The sequence below is a fragment of the Pogona vitticeps genome, chromosome 2, assembly GCF_051106095.1.
Source record: "Pogona vitticeps strain Pit_001003342236 chromosome 2, PviZW2.1, whole genome shotgun sequence".
NCBI lineage: Eukaryota > Metazoa > Chordata > Lepidosauria > Squamata > Agamidae > Pogona > Pogona vitticeps.
The window spans coordinates 77,059,118-77,070,394 of NC_135784.1; the positions used below are offsets into that span (position 1 = coordinate 77,059,118).

Consider the following 11,277-nt stretch of genomic DNA (forward strand, 5'->3'; position numbering starts at 1 on the left):
CTGAGCCTGCTCTGCATGGAGCAGGAAACCATCAGGTGTCTGTCCTTATCTTCCAGCTGAATTTATTCATTTCATACCAATCCCAGATTACTCCTTGTAAGAAGAAAAGCTCCAAGCATAAAAGCACAGTTGTCTGTGTTCCTGGCCATTCACTCGACTTTTTCTGTTGTGTTTGGTAGGTGGTTCAGTTTTCCCTCTCTTTGTAAATTGGTAGACTCAGATGTGGTGTCTTTAAATCTGAAAGAAAAGACAAGATGACCTTTCATAATTTCTGTCACTGGGAGGCAAAAGAACACTTGCCAATTATATATTGAGATCTGTATAACTGGAGACTTCAAATCCTAGCACACAGCTCTATGTTTTCTTCCTGTTTTCCCACATGCCGTGGGCTTGCTTTCCACAAGGGTTCCCATAGCGGAGATTTACAAGCCTGGGTTTTGTTGCTTTTCATTGCATTTATGATCAGGCAAATGATCGGCTTCAAATTGCTTTCACATCGGCAGACATATCACAGACTCCCTGCAGACAATGGAATGATTTCAGCTGAGGGTGAAGAGGGTCAGGTTTTGCTAAGCCAGAAAGAAAACCAATTTGGTATCTCTTGTGCACGAAACCCTCACAAAAATGGAGTGGCGGGGTTTTATTTAGAAGGAGGAAGAAAGTTAGTGCAAAATATTCCAAGAATCTATTTGAAAAATCAAAACCCTTTGAGGCAAATTCAGTACTAAATCACTTTTATATGATGAAAACAAATCAGGATTTTTACCAGGCATTATAATTGTTGCACCAGAAATTAAAACAGTCTTTATTTGCTGACATTATTGCTGATCTGAGACTTGGCTTTACCGTATGTGCTTGATGAGTAGAAAATTGGCCACTATCATTACACACAATCATGCTATAGGATGGGAAATATATATTTATCTATGCACAGTTTCAGTTTTTATGCATCATTTTGGACTGGACACCTATCTCCGTATCTGAGTTTTAACTGCAGAAAAACAAAACAAGTGAATTAAAGGGAGAGAAAAAAAAGAGGTATTTGTAATTTTTAACTAAGAAGAGGGGAAGAAAAGGAAGAGGCAAAAGTTCATATTATTCAGGGGTACACTCAACTTTACTCTAGTACCTAGGTAGGTGCGTACAAGGGCAGGCACCTGTTATATGTTGACAGTGGGAACATTGACATTTGTTACACCACTAGCACTAGTGACTCTAGAATAGATGTCAGAGTATGTATTCCGTTGACTGTACAAAATATGCTGGTAAATGTCTTCCATCTTACAGTACAATAGTGTATGATGTCAATGTATGCTCTCATGATAATTTCAAAGGTTTTGAGGGAACACAGATACCATCTGGATATTCAGTGTTACACGCACACCATGATTACAGAGGGATTGCAACCTGAGTATTTAAAGATAGGTGTGTTTATATTTAAACTTTTTTTTTTAAAAAAAAGAAATCAGTTAATTTTTTTACCCAATAAGGGCCATAGCAGAAGCAATGTTAAAAGCATGTATAGTTCTAAAAACTCAGTTGTCATGATAGCAGTATTTGTTGGGGGGACTCCACTGAACTATGCCAGGCAGAAAAGAGTTAAGCCTCCTTCCTAACACAGCATGGAGTCTGTCTGTATTTTTTTAAAGAAGGAAAGACATGCAAATGCAATCACAGGTTAATGTAAAGACAAGTTTGATACTTTTTCTCCCCTACCCTCTAAGACAGTGATACTCAAATCTGAGTCTCCAGATGGTGTGAGACTGAAATTTTCATCACCCGCAATAACTTTCTTTCCGATTTGGCTGCTAAACATCCTAAGATTACGCTGCCGCTTTCTGCAGGATTCCTTCAAACACAAGCCTTCTGATTATCTGCATCCCTGTGCTAAAAATACTCCCATTGTTTCTATTTTCAGTGGAGCTGCTATCTTCGATAAATATGGCACAGTAAATTGGTAGGTGTTGCAGTATCTTTTCAATCTTTTATCTACATGTCACCAATGAGGCAGACCTCAGTCAGTCAGCTGCACATAAAAGAGGCAAAAGACAGCTTCTTGCATGGCGGGTATTTCTGTGTACACTGCTTTGTGCCACAGAGTATGGGTTTATTTGATTATTAAGTAGTAGCAGAATTTTTGTTTGATTGCTTAAAGGCATTTTTCCCCTCTGAATACCTACAAGGACTGCAGTCAATTTACATAAGGTTATTGCATGTTACCCCATTGATTTAGGGTCAAATTAGAAATAAAGCTATAAAGTACAGAACAACTATATTGTGTAAAAAAATGACAGTGAGGAAAAAATCCAGCTTTCAAGCTTAGAGCACTACCAATGCCAATAGTAGGCTAATATAGTCTGACTTAATATGTATGTCCCTGTTTGTTGTTGTTATTCTTGTTGCTTGTGGAGGTCTTGAAATTAAAAATGGGAGCTACCCGTGTGAATGATACAATGAATAAATACATAATCACTTGATAACTTCAGTGGTCCTTTTACAAGGGTATGTATATTCGTTGGTTCCACATCTGGTGTGGGTGGGATGTGTCCCTGTTAAATATGCACACCACAGAACCCATACATTCCACCACTGGTAAAGGGATGTTGATTTTAGCAAAGTGTTTGTTGCAGTTTTGCTGGAGAATATTGGCTCAGGCAACTGGACAATGGAGAGCTCACAAGCCAAAACCTGTTCGACAAGGTTAAGCAAGCTGGCTGTTGTGAAGCCAAGGTCATGAAGAAGTCTTGCTTAATCACTGATGATCTCTCCAACTCATGCCAGTGATTAGAACAGCTAATCTTCTCATCATGCTTTTGAATAATCACAGCTCTGTTTCTGAACTTGTCAAACAAGTACACTGAGATGGCACAGACCTCACCTCGGGCATCCAAATAAGTGACAATGATTTTCCACCTCATAGTTTTACTGTGATTGAGAACAAGAGTTTTCTGAACTCAATTACATTGTGAACCAGGACATGGCCCTCAACTATTGCAGCACAAATCAGACAGCTTACAACAGTTTGGCTAGACACTGATTACGAAAGCTTATTTGACAATTGAAAAAAGACATCCAAATAGAAGTGATAAAAGCAGCTTTTTGAGAGAAGAATCCATGGGGAATCCATGCCACAGCCTATACAGTGGTGCCTCGCATAACGAGCGCCCCGTTTAACGAAGAAATCGCATAGTGATGGCTTTTTTGCCATCGCTTTTGCGATCGCACTACGATCTTGCTTTGCGATTTTTTCCCCATAGGCACCATTTTCCCCCAGCTGAGTGGTGGGAGCTTTGAAGCCCCACCGCTCAGCTGGGGGAAAATGTCGGCAGTGGGCTGCGGCCTCGGAAGGACCCCGAAGCCACCGTCCCCTGCCGACAATTCCCTTCCGAGCTCTCAAAGGGCCCCCTCCGATATTGGAGAAAGCCCTTTGAGAGCTCAGAAGGCTCTCAGTGGTGGCGGGGAAAGGGTACAGGGGTGTCGAAGGCTTCCAGGCCTTTGCCTGGAAGACTTCCAGACACCCCCACACCCTGTCCCTGCCGCCGGCAGCCTCCCCGCGCCGCCTCCCCCAGCCGTTCTCGGACTTCTGGAAGTCCGAGAACGGCTGGGGAAAGCGGCGCGGGGAGGCTTCAAGCATCGGGGACAGGGTGGGGGTGGATCGGGAAGCTTGAAGCCTACCCGTGCTGCTTACCCAGGCCATTCTCGGACTTCCAGAAGTCCGAAAACGGCCTGGGTAAGCGGTGCGGGTAGGCTTCAAGCCTTCCCGATCCCCCCCCACCCTGTCCCTGATGCCGGTAGCCTCCCCGCACCGCCTACCCCAGCCGTTCTCGGACCCCTGGAAGTCCGAGAACGGCTGGGGAAAGCGACACGGGGAGGCTTCAAGCAGCGGCTGCAGGGTGGGGGGGGTGTCCGCACCCAGTCTCCCCCCACAGCTTGGATCCAAGCCGCGGCGGCTACCCCAGCCATGGCCGGACTCTAGGAAGTCCAGCCATGGCTGAGGTAGCCGCCGTGGGTCAGATCCAAGCCGCGGGGGGAGGGAGAAAACCGGATAATCCGTTCCAATTGGAACGGATTAACCGGTTTTCAATGCATTCCTATGGGAAACGGTGCTTCACATAACGATGTTTTCACATAACGTTTTTTTCCCCGGAACCAATTAACATCGTTATGCGAGGCACCACTGTATATTTTAGTTCAATATATTTTGATTTGGCTGGTATCCTCATTTCACATTGGTACACAAAAATGCACAGGAAAATCACTGTAAGCACTTCATTTAAATAATATAAATACTATATATATGCAAATGTATGTAATATGAGAGTGATATTTTGAGGGCCATTCCACAGTGGATGAGAAATGCATGTGAGGAAACTGACTGCTATAAAAGGAAAAAAAGAGAAGCCACTCTAAGAGCTTTTCCAGATGTACAGTAGGTCATAAACGTTATGGGTTCCTAATGACACCAGAGGCATGCATGGCTGCCTTAAGACGTACGACAGCTAAATTGAAGTACCAGGCTGGCTGTCCCATGTCCTGTCTGCTTACTGCTAAGAGCACAACTAACATGCACAATCCCAAATAGTAACCAGTTTCTCTGTGAGGGAAGACTTGGACTATAATTTAGGTGAAGGATTCATCAATGATGTACACTTCCCTTTCAAAACATTGGTGGGAGGAAGGCATTTGGGGCTTCCTTTCAACAAAGTAGCTGATATTGGCAATACCTTGTGAAAGTGTGTGGGAACTGATCAATATGGAGCTGCTTAGACAGTGGAACTGACTCAGAGGTGGGATTGACCCGGTTCGCACCGGTTCCATAGAGGTGGTTGTTATTTTTTATTTTAGTTCGGAGATCCGGTTACTGGCCTGAGATGAATGAAGCCGGAGGAGCCAGGTGACCAGCGACGAGCGGGGGAGGGAGGGGGGCTATGTGTTTTTTTTCAAGTTAAAGACAACTAAGGCTGTTGCTCTGACAATTTGAGGAGACAAATGGCAGGCTTACTCAAAAACAGGAAGACAGCTATCAGTTTTTTAACACTAGTAAGATTTACCATCAGGCCAGGGTTGAAGAAAGCAGATCAACATATCAAAGGGGAATCGAAACTATCCACACATTCAGGCTGGGGGCTGGAGGGACTGCGAGGAGGAAGAGGAGGAGGAGGAGGAGGAGGGACTAAAGCATACTAATCAAGGATTTGTGACCAGCATCTTCAAGAGGACTGTGTTGAGATAGGTTTAAGTTTCAAGCTTTCATTTTTGAGATTATTCAAGTAAGTAAGTATAATACATAAAAGGCAAACTATGTTTGAGCATAAAGCTGGCTTTTTATTAAATATTTCCCTGCCTTAGCTGTTTGCCATGCAGTCTTGACTCTGGCAGGCAAAGACTTTTGTGGTAGGCTTTTTTAACATGCAAACTGCTGTGGAGAAATGGAGGGAGGGAAATGAAATGGGATTGCTTTTTAAAATTTTTATCATGTAAAATATATTTTCAAAATTATTTCAACAGGATTCCCTTTAGAACCTTTTAGCATTTATGTATTATTGCATCTTTATGCTGCCTTATAGTGGGATGTAAAAAAATATTTATCATTGTGTCAGGGTTTGTGAACCACTGGAGACACTCTGCAGGGAGAAAGATGGGTTAAAAATAAAAACAAACAAACAAACAACCCAAGGCTCCAGGGTTTTAAAAAAACTGATACTTCTATTTTTTGAAAGAAATAAATACCTGAACTTTGGAGAAAAAAGGTCAGAAGCCTGTTGGTGATTAATTAGTTATTTAGATTTTCAGGGAGGGAACATGCCACTTTTTCCATTGGTATGCGGAAATCTAGTATTTAGGATCTATGGAAAAACTAATGGGGAACCAGGCTCTATCAGGTATTATATTTTATTATGATTGTAAAAAATTTAAAAGTGGCTAAGGGCATCTATTTGCAAAGGCTTTCACGGCTGGGATCTGATGGTTGTTGTGGGTTTTTCAGGAAGAACAATTTTCAGAACACGGCCAAAGAGCCCGAAAAAAACCCACAACAAACAATTAAGGGAATAACCTTTCAACTTTCTGGAACTGGCAGTTAGATGCATAAAAAACCTGTTGTTGCTGTTATTGTTATGTGTCGTCAAATTCCCCCCTACTTAGGGTGCCCCTAGGAATGAGCAATCTCCAACATGGCTTGGCCTCAACAGCCCTGCCCATCTATTGCAAACTCAAGCTTGTGGTTTCATTAGGAAGTAGGTCCATCTTGCATTTAGCCTTCCTCTTTTCCTGCTGCCTTCCACATTACCAAGTATTATGGTCTTTTTCAATCTATGCCTGCCTTCTCATGATGTGCCCAAAGTAGTACAGCCTCAGGTTTTTTGTTTTTTTTTTTGCCTCTGGAGATAATTTAGGCTTAATTGGATCTAGAACCCAATTACTCATATTTTTTGGCAGTCCAGGGTATCTGCCATACGATCCGATCAGGCCAAGGGTGTCTGCAAAGATGATTGAATTTTTGTTAATTGGGACAGTCCTCTTTGAAGAGCCACATGTCAGCATGCTGTTTTAAGCTTCTGTTTTTGCAACGTTGCCCCTTTGCGCTGTCCTCAACAGCCCTGCACAGCTGGTGCAAACTCAACCTTGTGGGTTCTTTGATGGTGTCAATCCATCTCACATTTGGTTTTCCTCTTTTCCTGTTGCCTCCAACTTTTCTACAGAACCTGGAATGGGGAGGGATTAAATGTTGGTGAATTGGGGAGTGGGCGGGAGATGCTTGCGTGGCAGCCTAGTATTGAGTCAACATGTTTTTACAATTATTTTGTAAGAAAAAGTGACTCATTTGAAAACAAGACGAAAAGAGCAGAACCCACAAGCTGCAAAAAAAGCATACATTTCATAAATAAATAACTGGCCAATGGGTTTCTCTGGCCACTGTTTTGAGGGAGATCGTAACCCTGTCTTTGTGGTTGGTGCAGGATTCTGGGAGTTGTAGTCCCCCCATTAAGGGCATTTATTTGCAAAGCTTTCACGGCTGGGGTCTGATGGTTGTTGTGGGTTTTTTGGGCTCGTGTTCTGAAGGTTGTTCTTCCTAATGTCTCACCACAGAGACTGGAAGAAATGTTAGGAAGAACAACCTTCAGAACACGGCCAAAGAGCCTGAAAAACCCACAACAACCAATTAAGGGAATAACCTTTCAACTTTCTGGAACTGGCAGTTAAATACATACAAAACCTGAGGTTGCTGTTATTGTTATGTATCGTCAAATTCCCCCCTACTTAGGGTGCCCCTAGGAATGAGCAATCTCCAACATGGCCTGGCCTCAACAGCCCTGCCCATCTATTGCAAACTCAAGCTTGTGGTTTCCTTAGGGAGTAGGTCTATCTTGCATTTGGCCTTCCTCTTTCCCTGCTGCCTTCTACCTTTCCCAGTATTATGGTCTTTTTCAATCTATGCCTGCCTTCTCATGATGTGCCCGAAGTAGGACTTTTCCACAGAACCTGGAATGGGGAGGGATTAAATGATTGTGGCATTGTTCAGAGACCAGTTCACATCCCAGGGTGGCAGCCCTCTCTTGCTTGTGCTACAGAAAAAGCTTCATTATTACTATTACTGTTGCTTTGTGGTAAGAACTTTTTTTTTCAGAAGGGGTCAGAGAATTTGAGAGTTATTCTCAAGTTCATCTTCGCTTTACATGTGTGTTACGTGCCATTCAAGATGACCCTAATGGGCCTTTCAAGGCAAGTGAGGTTCTCCTTCTTCTTCCTTCCCTTCTTCCCACACAACTACCTTCCTTGTTTCCCCAGAGCAGGGAATAGAGATTAAACCTGCACTGCATGGGGTTACACAGCACTCTCCTTGAAAACTAAGGCTTGTATTTTAGGACTCTTCCCTGAGGACTTGTGTGGGGCTGAAGGAGAAAAGGGGCAGCAGAGGAGGACAGAGGAGATGAAAATGGAAGGTGGAAATTTGGGGAAGACAGTGGAGGGGGGGGAGTCTTATGTTTTTGGTGAAACTGTGGCATGAAGGAAAAGTGGAAAATGAGAAGAGGAAGCAGCTGCCAGGGCTCTGAGGGAAGCCATCATCACTACCAGCGCCGCCAGCAATACCAACACCCCCAAAGCGACTGACAAGGAGAAGCGGTGGGTGCGGGGTGGAGGGGAAAGATGGAGGAGGAGGAGACCTCAGAGGAGTCAGTAACTGAAGGACCGATTGAGGTGGTGGGGGTGAGGTGGAGTGGCAACAGACTGAAAAGGGAACATACCTTCCAAGCCAGAAGGAAGCGGGGGGGGGGGAGAAGAACTCCACAACAGGTGCGCAAAGGCTGCCTCCAGGTAACAACAAACAGGGCTATCAGTCATTTCAGGAGCAGGAAAGGGGAGGGAAGCAATTTTTACTGGTGAGCTATAGGGCAAAATAGGAGGTAAAGGGAAGGAGAGATGTGTCAGTTCTCTGTCAAACTTGGTCATAAGCACCCACTGTGAGGTGTGTGTTTGTGTGTGTGTTTTTGGCACATGCCCATGGTGAGGGTAACAGCAGCAGTATGCCCAAACAGATGCACTTATCCAGATGTCTTAATTATGTGAGAAGTAGTTGTGATAATAGGCAGTAGGGAGACCACTGTGGAAGAAATCCTCATCAGATCCCACTGTCCTGGGCATTTACTTACTTATTTACATATTTATTTACATATTTATTTACATATTTACATATTTACATATTGACTTATTTATTTATTTACTTACTTATTTATTTACTTATTTATTTATTTATTTATTTATCATTAGGACATAGAACCTGTTGTTAATTTATTTGAATCCCACCACTGAACTGACTGCCCAGTGACTTATAAGAAGAAGAAAACCCTTTAACCACCACTGATTTCCCTCCTTCACTCTCTAAGTATTTGGAAGAAGGCATTTCACAATTAGGTGCTGATTATGTCCTACCATAATATGCCATTTTGAGCAACCAAAGAGCACACATACTATCGTTGCTTCTATTATACACAATTCCACTGCTGCACTTTCACGCTTCACGATCATTCTTATTTTAAAATTTAGCTTGCAGTGTGTCTGATTTGCACAGAAAATTAAGTTCACTCTCAGAGGGAGGTTATTACACTTCCTTTTGACTGGGGTTGCCCTGGTAGTAGTGATTGGTAGTAGTAATTGCCTCATACTTCTCTTACAGGAGATCAGAGGGCTTTATTTCACTGCATGAGGCATCATGCATAGGTTTTTTTTCCTTTTAAGAGTGGCTAATTGGACTCCTGTCTTTTCTGTCAGCACACCGATGACTTACCACAGATAGCTATCGCGAATCATTCATGTCACTTCCACACTGGAGATCTTTAGTGCTGCTGAGCCGAGTAGTTGTTGCATCATCATCAAGGAGCATAACTAAGACCATGCTTCTGCATGTGATTTTATCAAGTGCCGTGCTATCAAGCAATATCAGTCCCTGTGACAAAAATTCTCCCCCCCCCCCCATATTTGCTCAGAAGGAAATCCCATTCAGCAAAGGTCCCTCTGTCATCTTAATGAGACGTGTCCTCTCCTGTGTCTGCATTCTGTTCAAGGCAGAGCTGGTATTAGTAAACATGGTTCCTTAATTAGTCCATTTCTGTTCTCCCAGGGGAGGGAATTTAACTATTTGCTTCCTCTCAGCACATGTTCTCTCTCGTTACAAAATAGTGGTATTTTGAAGAGGAGGAGGAGGAGGAGGAGAAGGCCTAGTAGTGATCTTGATGATTTAGATAGGAAAACCCAAGTCCTCCTGCCAAAATGCTGGTGACATCATCAAAGGCATGAAGGGAGTGCCTTTGTTTGCCATGAAGCGTGAGTGGGCACAGGCTTGCCGATCTCAACAATTTCTGTATGGGTCATGTAGCCAAACTTTGAAACAATTTCTGTGAAAGCACAACCCCACTCCATTAGATACTGTAATTGTAGAAAATGATAAAGGACCAACAATATGACAACTTGCAAGTCAGAGCCAACCCACATTAATGGAAGTCCCACAAGGCAGGGGTGCACGACTTGAGAAACCATAACCTCCTGGATGATAATGCTAATAAGCAACAATTGAACCTATGGTTTAAATTAGACCATGTTCAGACTGAAACAGAGGGATTCCTTTGCGCAATCCAAGTCCAAGTATTTGTGTTAGTAACTATGAGGAAAAAATATATGAAGAATTGTCTAAGTGGTACACGTGGGGTGTGTCATGAACCCAAAGATACAATTCATCATGTTATTGCTGAATGCCTTAAACATTCATCAATAGATTATATGAGGAGGCATAACCAGGCTGCAAAGATAATTTCTTATAGACTATCCACATCTTTTCCCCATATTATAAATTCCAGATACCTCCACATTTAGAATATGAAACCACTGTTTTGCACTGGGACAAGCAAGTTATCATGGATGAAACAGTTGATTTTAATAAGCCAAATATTATATTTGTGCATAAGCAACAAAGAAAACCATACCTTATAGAAGTTGGAATTCCATTAACAAAGTGCAAAAAGTGCAAAATTTTGTTGTTGCTTAGTCCTTAAGTTGTGTCAGACTCTTCATGACCCCATGGACCAGAGCAAACCAAGCCCTTCTGTCTACCACTGCCTCCCGGAGCTAGGTCAAATTCATGTTGGTTGCTTCAATGACACTGTCCATCCATCTCGTCCCCTGTTGTCCCCTTCTCCTCTTGCCTTCACACTTTCCCAAAATCAGGGTCTTTTCCAGGGAGTCTTCTCTTCTCATGAGATGGCCAAAGTATTGGAGCCTCAGCTTCAGGATCAATCCTTCCAGTGAGCACTCAGGGTTGATTTCCTTCAGAACGCATAGGCTGATTCCCCTTGCAGTCCAGGGGACTCTTGAGAGTCTTCTCCAGCACCACAATTCAAAAGCATCAATTCTTTGGCAGTCAGCTTTCTTTATGGTCCAGCTCTCACTTCCATACATCGCTACTGGAAAAACCATAGCTATGACTATGCAGACTTTTGTTGGCAAGGTGATGTCTCTGCTTTTTGAGATGCTGTCTAGGTTTGTCATCACTTTCCTCCCAAGAAGCAGGCTATGGTAACATTAATTTTGTGGCTGCCGTCACCATCTACAGTGATCATGGAGCCCAAGAAAATAAAATCTGTCACTGCGTCCATATCTTCCCCTTCTATTTGTCAGGAGGTGATGGGACCAGTGGCTATGATCTTAGTTTTTTTTGGGGGGGGGGATGTAGAAATTTAGATACCATTTTTTGCGCTCTCCTCTTTCACTCTCATTAAGAGGTTC

The 11,277-nt window shown here is 43.0% G+C and overlaps 1 long non-coding RNA gene across 1 annotated transcript; it reads right to left on the reverse strand.

Moving 5' to 3' along the window:
- Window positions 1–4,782: 4,782 nt before the first annotated feature.
- Window positions 4,783–8,096, reverse strand: LOC144586725 (uncharacterized). Its single transcript, XR_013541735.1, has 2 exons — window positions 7,483–8,096; window positions 4,783–6,704 (listed from the first exon to the last, which is right to left on the reverse strand). It is a non-coding gene; the product is annotated as an uncharacterized LOC144586725 (long non-coding RNA).
- Between the last annotated feature and the right edge of the window lie 3,181 nt (window positions 8,097–11,277).